Source organism: Bos grunniens, chromosome 15 (assembly GCF_055505025.1).
Source record: "Bos grunniens cultivar Pamir isolate PY7600 chromosome 15, Bosgru_T2T1.0, whole genome shotgun sequence".
In the NCBI taxonomy this organism is placed as follows: Eukaryota; Metazoa; Chordata; class Mammalia; order Artiodactyla; family Bovidae; genus Bos; species Bos grunniens.
This window is the reverse complement of record NC_141179.1, coordinates 25,064,091-25,082,559: the sequence shown is the minus strand read 5'-3', so window position 1 is coordinate 25,082,559 and position 18,469 is coordinate 25,064,091. Positions and strand designations below refer to the sequence as shown.

The window sequence follows — 18,469 nt, the reverse complement described above, 5'->3', positions numbered from 1 at the left end:
GGAAAGAAGAAAAGCGAAAGAGACCCGGGCTTAAGGCAAGAGTTCAGGCGGGCCGAACGCCGGGGCGAGACAGGCGAGAAGGCGGACTCGCCTTGAGGCGAAGGGGAAGCACAAAAGCCCGACAACGAGTTGTGGGAGGAAAGACGAGAAGGGATCTGAGGGCCCTCTCTCTCCGACCCAGGGCGGGGATCCCCGCGAGCGACGGACAAGGTCCCCGGCCTCGGGCGGGTGGCGCCAGCAGCAGGCGCGCCCGGCCCAGGCACGTTGCGAGCGTTCCGGGGAGCGGCCAGCGAGTCGGTGCTGAGCGCGTCTGTGCGTTCCAGCCGGTCCGCGGGCCGGCGAGATCTTGCGCATTTCGAGCGCGTGCGGGAGTGTTCGAGGGGCTGTGAGAACGAGCTGACGGCGCGCCGGGGTGGGAAAGGCATCCCGAACGCATCAGGTGCAGAGCGGAGCACCCACCGAGCGCGGCCGGGAGCGCACAGCGAGCTCCGGCGCCACGGCCGGTCCCGCCGAGAGCCGAGGAGGGCCCGGAGCGGTGGAGACACTCCAGCGCTCCACCACGGAGCCCCTCCCCCCCAAAACCTGGGGGATCAAGTCCAATCAAGAAAAAGGAGCCCACCACGTTTTCCAAAGAGAAACAAAACCCAAGTGAGTCCCAGTCCGGCTCCCCTCCGCCCCCAAAACCACTCCTCCGATCCTAGCTTCCCAGCTGGCGGGCGAATAAACACACAAATAAACCACAGCCCTATCTCGCGCCCGCGCACCGGTCGGCATACATATGAGCACCCACAGGCTCCCGGCTCCTCCGCCGGCCCCTGGTGGTACAAAGCCTCCTATTCCCAGCCCTCCGTTTGTGCCCCCCGGCCCCGCAGACCGCTCTGCTCCCCACCTCTCACCCCGACTGTGCCCTGGAGTGGAAGGGTTGGGGAGGCAACTGCGCCCAAGCTGACAGCCAGGGCTCCCCCTTCCAGCCGACCCCCAACCGCCGGCGGCGACGGCTGCAGCAGCAGGAAGGGAACAAGCCGAATAAAATAAGGCAGAAGCCCAGCGGTCGAGTGGCCGAAGCGAGCGCGCCCCCCCAGACCTCTCCAGCCCTGGGGTGCCCGGGCGCACAGCTATCTCTGGGCGGTGCGCCTCTCCCTGGCCCCCAACTCACCACTGCCGAGCCGGGTGCCGTGGGGTGGGTGTGCGTGCCTCTTGGGGGTGTGTGCCTCTGTCTGGGAGGGGTGTTGCTGGGGAACTGTTGCTCTCGGTATCACGGCGGTAGCGGCGGCATCGCCCGGCAGTTCGCAGTACCCGCTCTCATCGCCCTCAACTCCTCTGTGCTGCGAGGTTAGCAAATCACCACCGGCTGCGGCGCCTCCGCGGCGTCCCACGTCAACGCCGAGCCCCCTCCCCTGCGAGGCCCCGGCGCCTCTCCATCTTTAGTGCTGGCGGCCGAGCCCGGCTCCCTGCCCACAGCTGCCCCCCTTCCCTCCCCCCTCCCGCGCCGTCCCCCGGCTCAGCCCGCCCACCCCCCGCACTGGCCGAGCCCGCGCGCGCTCTCCGCCCCTCCCCTCCCTCCCCTGCAATCCCCTCCCTTCCCCGCGCGCCGCGCTCCGGGCTTCGCCTGACATCTAGCTGCTGCTGGGGCGCTGGCGGGCGCAGCTCACCGGCCAGGCGGAGAGGAGAGAAGCAGGAGCTCGTAGAGAGGCGCACCAGGGATTTGGGCGCCTCGGTGAGGGCAGTGGAGATGAGGGGCGCTGCCCCCATCTTCAACCCCCAGAATTTTAATCTCCAGTGGGAACAGGTTTTGTGTTTCCCTGCTGCTTCCAGGCTCGGAATTTTTTCTCCCAACGTTTGCCCCATGAGTGCGTGTCATCTCGCCTTTCACTTTTTTCTCGGGGCTCGGGACGGCACCCCTGGACCCCGGCGTCGTCTTTAGAAGCTCGTTTTCATGGTACCCAAGCCCAGCGCTTTGGGGCCTCCAGGCCTTATGAGCATCCAGACTGCGATTCGCCTCCAGGCGCAGAGTTCGCGGGTCCGGGTGAACCGAGTGACAGAGGCTCCCGCGGGGATCTGTCGTCGAGGGGAGACGCCCCCATTTTAGCTGTCGCGACCTCTGGAGGCCAAGATCGAGGCGCGAGGGAAACTTTTCTTCCCAGTCTTGAGCATCCCCTAGACTTCCCCACCCCACCCCCCGCCAACCCTCCCTTGCGCCGCGGCTCCCGCCTTCCCCCCGCCCCCGTCCCCCAGGGAACCTTGGCTGGAAGCAGTTCCGCAAGAACTGCACTCAGTTCGGGATAAAGTCTTTAGGGGGCGGCGAGTGAGAGCCTGGAGAAGCTCCAGGCTCCCCAAAGTGCCTCCTCTCTGCTGACCCCTCCACTTTAGAGGGCGCAGCTGAGGTCAGGAAGCCGTAGAACAACCAGAAGACATGAGCCCTTCCGCGGGCTGCGGAGAGCCCCCGTCTTCACCCTTTCCTTGGAACTTGGCGAAGGTGGTGGGCGAGAGGTGGAAAACGCCCTTTTTCTGGGCACACACCTTGACTTCCGGCTATGGTGAGGGTAGTGGTGGAGAGCGCCCTCGCTGGGTCTCCAGACAGTCGTCCCTGGAGGTCATACGATCTTCGCAACGCGGGGCTTCAATCACTGAATCCGGAGTCCCCACACTCTGTCCCTGACAAGGGGGTGGGTCAAAGGTTTCCCACCGGACTCACGCATGAGCATATCCCGATTCGCCCTCTGGCACTGCCCCAAACCGAGGGTCAGGCCCCAAGAATTGAAGCGCCTTGGAAGATAGCAGAGGCCCGCTAGAGGCAAAAATCCACTTCCGGCCTGGCAAGGCCAGCTGGCCAGAGTTTCCATCAAAACTGATCCGGGTTCACAAGAGCTGCTAATGGACCAGTCCCGAGAACAGGCAGCTCCATCCCAGCAAGCCCGCCCCTGTCTGCTGCTCGCAGGAAAAGTGCTCAGACCTGCCTGCAGGAGTCGGGGTAGAGAAGACCAGAGAGAAGCCACTTGAAAGTGAAGAAAGGGAGTTAGTTTTCCTCTGAGAGCAGACAACACCGCAGTGTCTGACGGATGCCAGGGAAAACCCAGTCCCTGGGTATTCTGATGAACAATAAAGAGCAATCTATGATAGGGCTGCTTTTCTAGCTAAGGTCTACAGTCTGTAAGAAGAAAGAAATTTAAGGAAAGTTGAGAAAGAACTGGTGTGATAAACAACAAGGATTTACTGTGTAGTACAAATGGCTCAGAGGTTAAAGCGTCTGCCTGGAATGCAGAAGACCCAGGTTCGATCCCTGGGTTGGGAAGATCCCCTGGAGAAGGAAATGGCCACTCCAGTAGTCTTGCCTGGAGAATCCCATGGAGGGAGGAGCCTAGTAGGCTACAGTCCATGGGGTTGCAACCAGTCGGACAACTGAGCGACTTCATGACGACGAGGACAGGTAACTATAGGGCTTTCTGGTTGGCTCAGACGGTAAAGAATCTGCCTGCAGTGCAGGAGACCCAGGTTCAATCCCGGGGTGGGGAAGGTCCCCTGGGAAAGGGAATGGCTCCCCACCCCAGTATTCTTGCCTGGAGAATTCCATGGACAGAGGAGCCTGGTGGGCCACAGTCCATGGGGTTGCAGAGTCGGACACAACTGAGACACTAACACACACACACACACACACACACGGAACTATATTAAGTATCTTGTAATGACCTGTAATGGAAAAAATCTAAATATATGTATAACTGCATCACTTTGCTATGCACCTAAAGCTAACACAATATTGTAAATCAACTATAATTCAATTTTTAAAAAAGAACTGATCCTCAAGGAGAACAAGAGGAGAGAGATGGAAGAAGAGAGGATGGTCCTAGTGCTTCACCAGGGAAATAGAAGGAAGCATTTAACTGAAGCATTTAGCTTCTGCCTAGATAGTACCTTCCGAAGGTTGCTCCCTCTCTCCACGTCCACCTACCAGCCGCTCCTGGGTGCAGTAAGAGGCGAAGCACACAATTAACCCCTGATCTAATCTCCTATTAATCCTCAATCAGAGGCAGGGAGACTCTCTGGGGAAACAATGGGAAAGAAGAAATCCTCTGTGGCCCTGGACCCCTCCCCCCCAACCTCCATGCCATACTCACACTATGTGAAAATCTCCCTTGCTTCATAAACTCGACCCATTAAAAAGCCCGGCCCTTGTTAGTAAGTGTTAAAGAGAGATTAATGCCCGAATTTAAGAGGTGGTGAAGGTAACAAAAAAGGAGGCAGGCAGGCGAGGCTTTGGGCTGAGTGCCAGCGTTGGGCTCCAAGCATTTCCACTTAGTGCTGAAGGCTGGCTGCACAGCAGTTTGATAAGGTTTATTGGGCCCAGATAAAGTGGCAGCAGCTCCCCCACCAAAACTGGCACCATTTATAGCCAGAACTGTGTGTCCTTGGGCCCCGGGAAGGCTGATGAGAATCTCCACTTCAGAGATTTCATATGGCAGCACCTAAAAACCAGCAGGATGGAAAATTACAGCAGAAAATTCTCATTCTCTCTTTCTCTCTCTCTGTCTCTCATGTTCAAGTATCTGTAGTAGATTTTTTTTTAACTTTTTTTTTTTTCTTGGGTGTGGTAAGAGAAACTGGGACATCAGTTTTGACAGATCTTAAAAATAGGAGAGACTTCAATCTTCCAGGGACATCATCCTGCTGGAAACAGAGGAACAGATGAGTTGACCTTTGGGTGGAATTCCATCGCTAAAACATCTTATCCCTTCATCTCCTCCTTTACTCATGTACCTCCCTCTGGTAGCAGCCCTTCAGAACTCAGGTTGTGGAAGAGAAGGGCACATCAGGTCTAAGTGATCTTACAGGAGGGAGACCATGGGGATTATACCTCATTCTGAGCACTGTCTGTGAATCTTAACACATTACCTGTATTGTTTTATTTAATCCTTGTAACAACTCTCATAATGCAAGTATTGTTCTTGCCCCCATTTCTATGGATGGGAAACCTGAGGCTCAGAGAGGTTAAGCACTTTACCCAAGACTACTACTACCCAAGCACTACTACCCAAGCTGTTAAATATCAGAGCCAAGACTTAAATCAGACCATTCCAACTTCAAAGCTCATGATCATAATTTCTAGATTATATAGCCTCTGTGCTGTGCTGTGCTTAGTCGCTCAATCGTGTCCAACTCTTGGCGACCCCATGGACCGTAGCCTGCCAGGCACCTCTGTCCGTGGGGAGTCTCCAGGCAAGAATACTGGACTGATTGCCATACGTTCCTCTAAGGGATCTTCCCCACCCAGGGATCGAACCCAGGTCTCCCGCATTGCAGGCGGATTCTTTATCAACTGAGCTACTAGGGAAGCTCCTATATAGCCTCTAGTGGGATAAAAAAAGGAAATAAGGGCTTTTAATTTCCTTCTCCTCTTACTCCACAAAGACCAAGGCCTCCGCGACAGCCAGCCAAGCTGGGAACTGAACAGTTCTGCATTGAATCAGGCCACCGAGGAGGCAGACTTAGATGCCCAGATCTCTGCACTTTCTTTCCTCCTCAGAAATCTCAGTCAAGGAAGTCCCTGGAGATCCAGTGGTGAGGACTCTACACTTTCACTGCCGATGGGCCCAGGTTCACTCCCCAGTCAGAACTGCAAGCCGAAAGCTGAGTGGCACAGTACTCGGGGGAAAAAAAATCTCAGCAAAAGTTGAGAAGGGAGTTTGGAATTACAATAAAATTCCAATTAAGTAGATGCCCAGGAAGAAGGTGATTGTGTTGTTTTGAGTATTCTGCTTGAGGGTTAACAAAATGTTCCAAACCATTTTGTTCCAGCTCCTTCGTTGGAAAATAGTCTTAAAATTGAAAGGTAAAATTTCCTATCATGAAAATGAAATCAAAGACTCCTGTCTTTGGGGGAGAAGCAGCCACTTCATATTTCTCCAAAACCTTGTGATACAGAATGAAGAATATTCAGGGAGGGATGCTGGCAGTAAAGGCCCTGAATGGAAAAAAATAAAAAATGTAAATAGTCTCATCTACAATGGAGAATTCCAGGTTGCCACCAGAAGATGCAGCAGGCAGTCATGTGTGCATGTTAAGTCACTTCAGTTGAGTCAGACTCTGCAACCCTATGGACTGGAACCCGCCAGCTTCTCTGTCCATAGGATTCTCCAGACAAGAATACTGGAGTGGGTTGCCATGCCCTCCTCCAGGGGATCTTCCAGACCCAGTCTCCTGTATTGGCAGACGAAATCTTTAGGCCGTCACACATACTCTCAGATCTTTACCCCACTGGGGACCCTTGAGGGAAAAAACACAGCAAGCCTATTGTGTCCATTTTTGGAGTCAAATGATCTTATGATGCTTCACGGCCATCACTGAGATATCCTCTAGATAGATACCGATAATGTCAAAAACTAAGCAGAGTCGGGAATTCTCTGACCATCCAGTGGTTAGAACTCCACACTTGTACTGCAGGAGGCCCAGGTTCAATCCCTGGTCAGGGAACTAAGATCCTGAAAGCCATGAGACTCAACAAAAAAAAAAAAGCTAAGCAGAGTCATATTTGCCCTCAGTGCATATGTTGATAGTTTTCTTTTGTTTGTTTTCTTAATTTAATTATTTCATCCCACGTCCTTTCATCCCCCCTCTAAAAAGCAGAGGAAAAAAAAAAAAAAACAGGTGAGGTGTAGCTTCTGGTTATTTGAATTCTAGAAAAGAAAATAAGAAGATAGTTTCTTTGACTGGTAATTGTCATCTTTTCCCAGTGGATGTCTGGTTAGTGATATTTACACCTATGCTTCTCGTCCAGGTACTAAGAATGTCCTTCTTTTCTGTAAGGCAGAGAGTGTTTCAAAGGGAGATGAGGGGTTATTTCTCTTAGCCCCAGAGGCCTTGGGTCACTGTGACCCCAAGATTTTGTGACTGAGGAAGAGAAAGCTTTTTCTTCTCTCTCTCCCACCAGCATATTGCAAATGGTGTTGGGACCTAATGTTGTCAACTCAAATAGCAAATCTGAGTTGTTATTAGTGCAAAGATGCCCTGAGGGGGTAGGCAGTGTGGATGAAATCTGCAACGGATGCTATGGGGAAGTGTGCTTATAATTATAATGGGATTTAATGTACACTGGAACCAGATGATGACAGCCATTTAAAAAAGAGACGCTTAATAAGAGAGGTCCCATAATGACAGGCAGCAGGGCTCCAGTTACTAGGGAGAGGCCCTGTGTTTCACTGGGTGTCACAAACCATGTGCCAGGTTTTATGGGGTTCCAAACAAAGCTTTGGGGTGAGGCACACAACCATAGCTGTCAGCTCTTGGGCATAATGTTTTAATGCTGTTGTCTCTGAAAGGGACATTTGCACGCCAGGGAAAGGCAGTTCTCCCCTTCGGATACACACAAGCACAAACCCTGGTCCCAGGCCAACAGAGTAGTTTTGGCGTTTTCTTGTAGTCTGATTTGTTCTGAAAAAGACGGCCTCAATTTCAAAACTAAAATTTTGTGGCTATCGAGGGGCGCCTACAGTATGCATGAAATGAAGCAGCGAGACTCCCATGACAAGTAACGGGAGTCCCACAGTGAAATCCCCAGTCCTGTGCTTAGTCACTCAGTCGTGTCCAACTCTTTGCAGCCCCATGGACTGCAGCCCGCCAGCCTCCTCTGTCCATGAGGATTCTCCAGGCAAGAGTGCTGGAGTGGGTTGCCACGCCCTACCTCCAGGGGAGCTTCCGAACCCAGGGATCAAACCCAGGTCTCTCGCATTGCAGGCGGATTCTTTACCAGCTGAGCCACAAGGGAAGCCTGCCATCCCCAGGCACCATGCTGAAAATTAACCCCTGAGTCTTCATCAGAAACAGGATTTTTTTTTTTTAACACTTTGGTGTTTCTTTGTGGGGAGGTCAGGAAGAAGGGAAATATGTAACATTTTCTTGTGCTTTTAAACTTTAGTCAGTTTACATTGTGAGGGGTTTAACTTTGCAGCTGGAATCCAGGGCAGCTGTTTTACAGCAGGAGCAACCTGCACAGTCTAGAAGGACCTGTAGGAGGAGGGTCATGCTCCTTGAAGGTGTCCCCAGAAGCACCACCATCCAGAAATAACAACTCATATCCAAGTTGTATTATTTTGTATATTTCTTACCAGATGTGAGAGAAGTGTATGAAAACTAGCCTGTTTAATACAAAATTCATCAATGGTTATTGTGTTATGTGTTCACAAAGCATATGGCTAGTCTCAGAATCCTTAAAGCGGAATCTTTCCTATATCCTGAGGGAGAAAAGAGAAGAGATAAAATAAGTGAAAACTGAATTTCCAGTCCTACGCTTGCAGAAGCTAAATTTCTGGAAAATGCATGCATTCATGCTCGGTCTCTCTTTGTGATCCCATGGACTGTAACTCGCCAGGCTCCTCTATCCATGGGGTTTCCCAGGCAAGAATACTGGAGTGGTTTGCCATTTCCTTCTCCAGGGGATCTTCCTCACCCAGGGATCAAACCTGCATCTCCTGTGTCTCCTGCACTGGCAGGCGAATTTTTTACCGCTGAACCTCCTGGGAAGCCAAATTTCCCGAAAAGGTACTCTTCAAACAGAAGTGGTATGTTGAGGGTACATAAGCCACAAGATGAAATGATTTTACTCAATGACAGGTAATTTAAGCCAATTATGTTAAAATTATCACAGCAAAACAAACGTTAGTATCCTGTGGAGTGGAATTCAGATTTTGTGTGAATTTTTAAGATAAAATGAGAGGCTGCCTTGGAGTTCTCCCTTGAGGAGAGCTCACTGCCTTTTCTCCCATTGGACCTGAGTGGGTGGGAGACAGGCGGATGCCTATGAAGGGAGTTGTGGGCACTTTGCCTGAGTCCCTGTCTGCAGGGTAGGTTCGTTTGTCTCTGGGAAGTTCATTGTTGGATCTTCGGGCTTTTTTTTTTTGCCCCTGCCACATGGAGTCTTAACCACTAGACCACCAGTTAAGTCTCCCTTGTTGGATCTTTGATGCAGTGTTCTCCACTCCACCCTCCAGTTAGAATTAATTTCTCCTTCCTCTCCATGTTGACCACCATCTGCCTTGTATCTGGCTGAATTATGTGCATTCTGATCACTCCTTCTTTTGAGAGTTTCTGGAAGGCTTGGTCTCAGTCTTGTTCAACTTAGATTCCCCGTCCCTGTCCTCAGAGCCTGCCCACTGTCAAGCAGAGAGTCTCAATCAATGTTCACGAATGAACTCATTGAATGAATGCATATACGCATGGATGAATGAATGAATAAATGGACACAGACACCAAAAGTTTCAGGAATTTAGAAGAGGAACCATTCTGTACCCTAACATTTAGGGCAGAATTCTTTGTACCTGTGGGTTTTTCATCAGCTTTTGAAAAATCCAAAGGATATAGATAAGGGTGGAGGATAGCTGTTGAATTTAATTGTATATAGCTTCTTGAGGATATAACTGGGTTCTAGATCAGTTTATGTCTCCCTTGGGGGCCTAGAACCAAGCTTTTCTCAGTATCCTAAGAGCATTAGTAAATATTTATTAAATTGCATTGGATCAAAATGAACTCATACGAATTCATGGTAACACTTATTACTCCTACAGTGGCCTTGTACTCCTAATCCCTGTGGCTATTAGTTAACTAGTCCAGGGCTGAGAAGAAGCATTTGATCTGCTGGGGACCTCAGTGAGTGGAAGATTGCTGACTAAGCCTGAAACTAGCACAGGAGATTAGGCACCAGCACTGACAGGTGAGTTCTGCTATTACCCAGTGTGGCAGAGATTGGCCAGCTGTTTTCCAAATATCTTCCTGAGCACACACTGGATCACATTTTTCAGCTTACCCTGCTGCCAGGTACAGGCCATGTGACTGAGTTTTGGCCAATGAATTGATTGTGATCAGAAGTCCATTGTGCCGCTACCAGGACGGACCCATAAAGACTCCCACGTGGAATTCTCCAGGACTTTCCCCTTTCTGGGACTTGGCCCCGTGAGCCTACAGATACCTTGAAAACTGAGTGATGAAAATGACAGAGCCAAGATGGAAGGAGCCTTGGAGGGCGGCTACCTGTCCACTGAGAACTCCCAATGTGGGCTTTATATAAACAAGAAAAAAAAACCTTTGATGTTGGGAACTTCCTGTGTGGGCCAGAAGCTAGAACTCCCCATTCCCAAGATAGGAGGCTGGGGTTCAATCTCTGGCCGGGGAACTTGAACCCAAATATTGCAACTAAGACCTGGCACAGCCAAATAAATAAATAAATATAAAAAACAAGCCCAAAAACCTTTGATGTCTTGAGTAGGCTTGGCAAAGAAAATGCAGGACACTCAGTTAAATTTGAATTTCAGATAAATAATGAACAATTTTAATATAAGCGTATCCCAAATACTGCACAGCACATAAGAATGCTAAAACCATTTGAAATCCAAATTTAAATTGATGTCTTTCAGCTATTATGTATTTTACAGTTTGTTTATTATAGTAACTAGGAGAAGGCAATGGCACCCACTCCAGTACTCTTGCCTAGAAAATCCCATGGACGGAGCCTGGTGGGCTGCAGTCCATGGGGTCGCTAAGAGTCGGACACGACTGAGTGACTTCACTTTCACTTTTCACTTTTATGCATTGGAAAAGGAAATGGCAACCCACTCCAGTGTTCTTGCCTGGACAATCTCAGGGATGAGGGAGCCCGGTGGGCTGCTGTCTAAGGGGTCGCACAGAGTCGGACACAACTGAAGCGACTTAGCAGCAGCAGCATTACCTTGTTACATACACCTAGTTTCATTTGTCAGAGCAGCAGGGCCATGGCACCTGAGCTGGGATCCTGGCCTGGGACAAGGGGTTGACCCCAGGCCCTCTTGACAACTTAGGTTACACGTAGAGCAGATCCATTGAGAATGGAGCATCTTGTATGGACAGGGTCAAGGGGAAAACCAAGAGAGAGTCCAACAGCTTTTAGTTCACCCTTTTTCCTATGAACATACTTTTCTTAGCTGCCTCTCTACTAGACTGTAAGCCTGGGGACAAAGATGGTTGTGAGTTTCACCTCTATGTCTGCCATACTTGGCACATGGTAAAGTTGAGTCCTTAATTTGTGGTGGAAGAGCAACATGCCCACTGGGGAAGGGCGGATGGGAAGGCATCATAATGTGGGCCTATCTGAGCTTCTGAGGGCTAAGACTAGGACTAGTTGAGAACACTGTTAAGCCAATCATTGTGTCTTCCTCCACTTTCTCCTTTGTCCCTTAAACAGCTAGTGTAGCAAAAAGGCTGAGAACTTGGGCTCTCATTTACTCACATGGATCTGCATTCAAATACCACATTCCCATTTCCTAGATCTTGGGTGATTTGGGGTCCGTTATTTGAACTCTTGTCTTGTACTGTCCTCACCAGCTAAACTGAGGACAAATAATGGTACCCATCTGATTGAGTGGCTAGGAACATGCACCAGGGTGCTTGGCCACAGTGAAAGTTCTGAAAATGTTAGCTATTATTAGCGATGATGTCAGATACTTTCTTTTCTCCCTTACCCCTACAAAATGCCTGATTATAAATATTTGGGGTAAGGTCTTATGAGAAATAAAAGCTCTTTGAAAGAATAAAGGATGACCTGTGATTATTGACATAATGATAGCTGTAAGCATCGGTTTGCAGCCCCGTTCTCCCAGTCTTGTCCCATTTATCTGGTTGGGATGAGGCAAGCGGGCAAATGGAGAGTGGAGTGGGGAGTGCAGATATAAAGTGCAGGGGGCAATGTTAATTTTCACCTCGGAGCATGACATGTTTATTAACGTGTACCTAGACTCCACCGCAGCAGCCCAGTTTCCTTGAGTTAAATAGCAGTCATGCCCAACTGGCTCTCCATGTACCATTACTCCAAGTGATTGAGCCAATTTCTCCCTCTGCCATGAGTTTAAGTTGTAAACCTCTCAGCCAGACAGGGAGGCAATGATGGGCTGCCTGTTGTGATTATTATTAACCTTTAGGATTGCGTTCGCAAGAACAGGACGAGGCAGGGCACGGACTGCAGACACCCACTCACCTCTGCCCAGTCTGCACACCGCTGTTCACTTTCCTTACAAAGAGGCTGCTGTCCACCAGCCTGGGGGGCGGGGGCGGCGGGGGGGCGGGGAGTAACCTCTGGTGCTGGGTGCATGCGTGCTAACATGCTTCCATCGTGTCCCAGTCTTTGCAACCCTACAGACTGTAGCCTGCCAGGCTCCTCTGTCCATGGGATTCTCCAGGAAAGAACTGGAGTGGGTTGCCATGCCTTCCTCCAGGGGATCTTCCCCACCCAGGGATCGAATCCACATCTCTTATGTTTCCTGCACTGGCAGGCAAGTTCTTTACCACTAGCGCCACCTGGGAAGCCCCTGGTACTGGGGGAAATGGTGAAACGTTGAATGTTTTCTATTGCATCTGGCCAGGGGTTGTGGGAAAATTGTAAAAGAGGGGAACGAGCTGTTCTAGAGGTGCCTTTAAAAAATTTTTTTTTAATTCATGTATTTATTTTTCGCTGCACTGGGTCTTCGTTGCTGTGCACAGGCTTGCTGTAGCTATGGAAAGCAGGAGCTCCTCTCTGGTTGTGGTGCTCCGGCTTCTCAGTGCCGTGGCTTCTAAGGCACTCACATTTCAGTAGTTGTGGTGTGTGGGCTTAGTGGCCCCTTGGCCTGTGGAATCTTCCTGGACCAGGGATCGAACCCTTGCCCCCTGGATTGGCAGGCGGATTCTTAACCTTGAAATTCAGTTTTTTTTTTTTTTTCTATTGGCCATGTATTTATTAGTCAGAGACTAAGTTATCCAGCTGTTCCCTGCCGGGTCCATTGCTAACTAGTTAGCCTGGACCAGGTCTATTTAGCCATAATTGTACTGGAGACCAAGCGTTACAGAGGGTGGCAGGGCTGGAGGAGAGTGATAAGCAAGCTCTCTCTCTCTTCCGGTCCATATTTCTTTTCCTTAAAGGAAACTCCTTCCTTGTTGATTAATCAGGAATTGGCAGGGATGGCAGATCCCTGAGTGTGGGCAGCTTATTTTGCTTTTCTGAACAATTTCGTCTCTGCAAAATCTCTAAGAAGAAAGGAGGCCACCCTGGAGCCTTGGGGTGTTTGTGTTGCTTCTTTGTTAAAAATCCAAGTGTATCTGTGATCCCTTACTGGGTGAAGGATGCAGTCAAAGAAAAAACAATTTTGCCCTCAGAAAGTTCCAGTCTAATAAGTAAGGCTGGAGTCAAACAGGACAAGTGGTGGCGGGGGCGGGGTAGGGTGTTGTAGTGTTGCTGCTTTTATTTTTCCTTTCAATATAAAAGTGAATGGGACTTCCCGAGCCATCCAGTGGTTAAGACTGCACTTCCAATGCAGCGGGCAAGGGTTTGATCCCTGGTTAGGGAACTAAGATCCCACATGCCAGAGGCATGGCCGGAGAAAAAAAAAAGTGAATGGTTGCGGGGAGGCATTTGACCAGACAGGCACCGCATAGGACCTTCTTGTGAATGAAGATAACAGAGTAACCAAAGAAGCATGAATCTGACCTCTCATTTCCTCTGATTTTGTTAAGCCCCTTCCCACAGTTTCTTGCCGAGGGCCGGGGTGGGGGGTGGCAGGGCTGCCAACAGGATGATAAACGCTGTAGTTTATATAGAATGAGTGTTATTTGATAAGCTTAAACAGATTTAAGTCATGCCTTCAATTTATTTTTTTCCACCATATGCATCGAATACTGCTTCCAAGGTAATAACCATGGCTAATAAGCAAGCACACTGACCCTTGACACAGGTCATTTCCTTTACTCCCCTAGATAATCCTTTGAGGTGGTACTGTTGTTATTCCCATTCTACAGCTAAAGACACTAAGGTGGAGAGAGAAAACAGCCTCCCTTCAGTCACACAGCTAACCGGAGGAAACAGCCAGCTCCCAGCCTCCCAAAGCCACCTATGGAAACACTGCTGTGTTCTCCTCTCTGGTTAATTCCCATTCCTGGTGGCAGGGTCTTTTGGTCCTTCATCAACAGAAGGGAAGGAGGGGGACTGAACCAATCTGCAAAGCACCGAGCTTTCCCAATTCTAACCACCAGGCCATGAGATGCTTCTGTTTCTCAGGGACCCTCACCCATTCACTGGGGAGCAAGAGGGCAGGTCTGTTATTAACAGCAAGCTGTTCTGAGTTTCTTCACAATTCTCTATAAACAATGAGGGAAAAGCAATTTTCCAGCATAAACAATTGGGGAAGCAGAAGAGGAAACATTGGGGAAGATCCTACCAAGGAGCATCCTTACTAGTGAGAGAATTCGGGGACAGATATTCTCGACGCTAGAGTAACACTGCAGGAGTCAAGAGAAGGGAGCCCGGATGTCTGAAGGAAGACGTGAATAGACTCTGAAGGTGCTGGTTGTAGGGAGATGGTATATCTAATATTTTTCTTTGGCACCCTGTATCCTCTAGCGTGAAGGGAGGAAATGAGGCAATGGGCTAGTATGAAAAATGGATAGGCTGGTGGAGCTGTTACATTTACTTCTAAATGAGGACTATGAGGTCCTCCCGACCATTTATTAGGGCCATTAGACATGACAAGAAGGCAAGGCAGTCCACTTTTTGATGAGCATGCTAGGGCTTAGATGACCTGATAGAGTCCAACCTGAAACGGACTGAAAACACCATCTCGTCCAATCTCACCATTTTACAAGAGACGAAACGGAGCTGAGAGGCGGAACAACGTTCCCAAAGTCATGTGGTCAGTTACAGCCAAAACTTGGGGCCAGAGTTCTTTTGGGGGCCATCACAAGAAATGTCATCAGAGCCATTCAGTCCTTCCTGGAAATTTTGTGAAATTACCTTCAAAGTCTCTCTTTCGGTTTCTTTAGCTGTAAGGGGAATAGCAATGGTACCCACCTCATGGGAATTCGTAGCAGTAATCTTCTGAGTCTTTGGTTGTAGCATAACTTGCCCATAAGAGGGAAGATTTGACTTTTTAAAAAGTTCAAGAAGGTGAAGTTGGAGAAGAAAATTTGAGGTCAGAAGAACGTTTGAGGGACTGGAGAGCAGCGAGGCTGAGATTCTTCTTTGGATCCAGACCCACCAATGATAGCCATACAGTTACAATAAGGAAGTCATCTTTCCCAACGTGGTAAGTTAAAAGCATGTAATATATATCTGGAGATACGTTATCTATCTTATCTGTGTGTAGGTACATATATGTACATGCATATATATCCATTCTGACATATAAGCTTAAAACTGAATCTGTTATTTGATAGTCATGCTTCCTATATGCACAATCCATGAACGCGTTCCTTTGGGGGTTAGCAGTGGTGACGATCTTACAGAGAAGCAGCAGGCCATACTGTCTCGGCTGTAAAATCAGACCCCATGGGTCTCAAAGCCAGATCTGTAAATAGTGATGTAAAATGTGGCATATTTCTTGACTCAAGTCTCGGTTTCCTCCTCTGTATATTGAGGCTGTCTAAGATCTCTCTAACCTTAAAGAAGTTAAAGAGTTTGGCCATGATCACACAGTTTGTAAAGGACAGAGCTGGGACAGAAACCTTAATTTATTGGATTTCCCAAACTGCCTCGGTCCTGGACTCTGCTCTGCCTGCTCCCCACGCTTAGGGAAGCAGAGGGTGAATCCCCATGAGGAAACTGGCCAGAGAGATTGGAGGGGAGGTCTGTACTCTTCCCAGTCTTTTCAAAGCTGTCTCTTACACCCTGCATGAAAGAAGCTGGTAGGTTAAGATCAAACATGACTCTAGCGATGTATTGGATTGGCCAAAAAGTTTGAGTTTGGGTTTTTCTATACGAATGTGTGGAAAAACCCGAATGAACTTTCTGGCCAACCCAATATATGTTAGACAAGTTTAAAAAGAAAAAAAGCCTCTCCCACTCCCTCACCAGTGTCTAAAATTAAAATGCCAAAAATACTACCAGGAAAAGAAGTTTGGTGAAAAAGCAGGAAAGACTATAAATTGACTGCAGAGTGTACTGCAGGACATGGATTTCTCTGGTTTATTGAAGCCCCATTCGTTCTGTGGGCGCTCCTTTCAAGGAGAATCATTCAAATAAACAAGCACTGATATTTGACTATGTGGAACTTCTCATCAAAGACTTTACATCCTATCTTTGATAGGACAGTCATGTTTCCCAAAAAGAGAGAAAGAGAATGTCCCTTCTTTTGAGTTTCCTGCCTATTGAGTGCCTTTAGTAACAAAGAAAAAAAGTAATTGTTAATGATGGCAATTTTTCTCTCCCCTAACATTTCTTTGGAACATTCTGGAATGTTTACTTATTGATTTTTTTTTAGTTAAGCAGATTGGAGAGAACATGGTGAAATTATAACCATGATTTCAAGACCTGAATTCAATGCCAGCTTTGCCAAACGCCTCCTGTGTCACCTTACGCAAGGCACTCTCTTTGTGCTTCAAAATTTTCCTCTATAAGAACAGAGATATTTATGGGAAATGTCTGTGAGCATTTAAAAGTGCTGCCCAGTTCTCTGAGAAGAACCCTAAGACCTGTCCTTAATTTACTGTCTGCCTTTGAGCAAGTTACTGCCCCCTCCTTGGGGCATCAGTTGCCTTGCGGATAACATGAAAATCACCAACTCGAGCTATGGAATCCTATAATACTCTATGAACTCTCTCAGATACAGGGAAATCAGGTGCCAGCACCTTCTGATGGAGAGAAGGAATGATGAGGGTGTCTTTAAGGGAAGACGTCTCTCCTAATCATAACTTTGATTCCCAGCATGAAGGGACCCAGGTGCTGGGGAGCCGTCCACCTGTACACAGATGCAGGCAAAGCACAGGAGGGCGAGTTGGGCTTAGGCTTGTGCAGGAAATGCTTCTGTCAGTGATGGCTGCCTGTGGTTCTAGAAAGGGAAGGAAATATCAGTGGTGAAGCCATACGCCAGGTCATAGAGGAAGGAGGGGGGCAGGGCAGCTCTAGTTAAGAGAGTGTGCATCTGTGACCCAAATAAGGTGTGCTTGGTACAGACAGGGGGATGGAGAACTAGATGGAAATACAGATACACCACTTTGAATCAGCTCTAGAAACACTTTTTTTCTTCCCTTGTTCCCAACTCAGGGATCGAACCCGTGTCTCTTACGTGTCCTGCACTGGCCGCTGGGTTCCTTACCACTAGCGCCACCCGGGAAGCCCCTTGTTCAGAAATCATGCCCCAAACCTTATACTGACTCAAAGCAGATGCCATAACTAAAGGCTGCTAGTTGCCACCTCAGGGCCTTTGCACTTAAGGTTTCCCTTCCATCAGCCACCAGCCCCATCCCAGCCCCCCCGGGCAGACCTTCCTTCCACCACCCAACACACTTGTTGCCAAGTTCGGAACTCAACAACTGCCTTATCTGGAGCTGCTTCCTGCCCCCAGGCCCTCTGCCCTGCTTTTATTGTTTTTGTAGCACTTGTTACTACCGGAAATTGTTTCCTGTGTTTATAGGACTGCTTGTTTATTTCCTGGCTTCCCTCCCAGAGCCTCCCTGGTGCTCCCTGCCACCTTATGTAAGCTCTGTGAGGGCAGAGGGCTGGACTCTCCTGCAGATCGTTGTGTGCAGAGCTCGACTTAGCGGCTAAACCACCACCGCATCCAGCGCACCAGGACAATGCTACACATAGTAGGCTTCTCATAAATATTTGTTCAAAAAGTGAAAGAACAAAGCAAGAAATGTGGGGCTTTTTTTTTTTCCTCTCCCCAGGAAGACTTTTTTTTTTTTTTTTACAAAAAGGCAGCATGTTCTTGAGACCAAGAGACTCGGGCCCAAATCGTTACCAGCCAGGGAAGTAAGAGGACTCTGTCCTTCCACGGGCTCTGAGCTAACAAGGCTGATGAGGCTATTTATTTTTACTTACACTGTTTGCAAAAGAAACCTCCTCACGCGTCATGATGTGCCCGTTCTCTGAGGCTGTGCCAGCCAAGGAGAAGGCAGCCTGAGTGACAACGCCTGCGATGTGGACAGCAGTGTCCTCAGAACTTTCACATCATTTAACCGGTTCTTCCTCTCTTTTTTTTTGGCTGCAATGCCTGTGCACACAGGCAAGCATCGCAGGGCATGTGAGATCTTAGTTCCCCAACCAGGGACAGAACCTTACTCCCTGCAGTGGAAGTGTGGATTCTTAACCACCAGACCTCCAGGGAAGTCTCTTTTGACTGTTTCGTAAAAACACCCAAGCTCATGAGGCTCATCCTTCTGAGGAAGATCAAGTCTAGAGTCAGGACTTGAACCCAGGTCTCCCTGCACCAGGTGCTCTGGCCTCTGCGTTTCAGCATTGATAAATGAACTTCTGGCTCCGCATGCCCACCCTAGGACAGATCAAGAATGCCTAGCCACAGATGGGGCTGGTAGTAATAGGCTCCTCAGAAGGGCCAGGACTGGGGGACAGGTAAGGCATGGAAAACAGGGACAGAATGGAAGGAGGCATCACTCTCCAGGCCCTTGCATGATTCTGAGAAATGCCTGGTTAAATTTTGGATCCCAAGCACCAGGCTTGCCTCACCTCATCCTGGTTCTGCTCATT

General features: G+C 49.0%; 1 protein-coding gene and 1 long non-coding RNA gene across 17 annotated transcripts in view; one reads left to right on the top strand and one right to left on the bottom strand.

Annotated features, from left to right (window-relative positions):
- ZBTB16 (zinc finger and BTB domain containing 16) overlaps positions 1-2,660 on the bottom strand; it is a 199,575-nt gene extending 196,915 nt beyond the window's left edge. For 10 of the 16 annotated variants that reach the window (XR_015141844.1, XR_015141841.1, XR_015141839.1 and 7 more), the window contains exon 1: positions 1,157-1,327. The gene's annotated coding sequence lies outside the window, so the exon portion shown is untranslated. Of the gene's footprint in view, positions 1-889; positions 1,328-1,652; positions 2,192-2,520 lie in introns of those variants that run through there. The other 6 variants (XR_015141840.1, XM_086339305.1, XR_015141845.1 and 3 more) reach the window with 5 other exon arrangements.
- Positions 2,661-2,867: 207 nt separating this feature from the next.
- On the top strand, positions 2,868-10,233 carry LOC147357461 (uncharacterized). Its single transcript, XR_015141851.1, has 2 exons — positions 2,868-3,427; positions 9,555-10,233. It is a non-coding gene; the product is annotated as an uncharacterized LOC147357461 (long non-coding RNA).
- Positions 10,234-18,469: the final 8,236 nt, after the last annotated feature.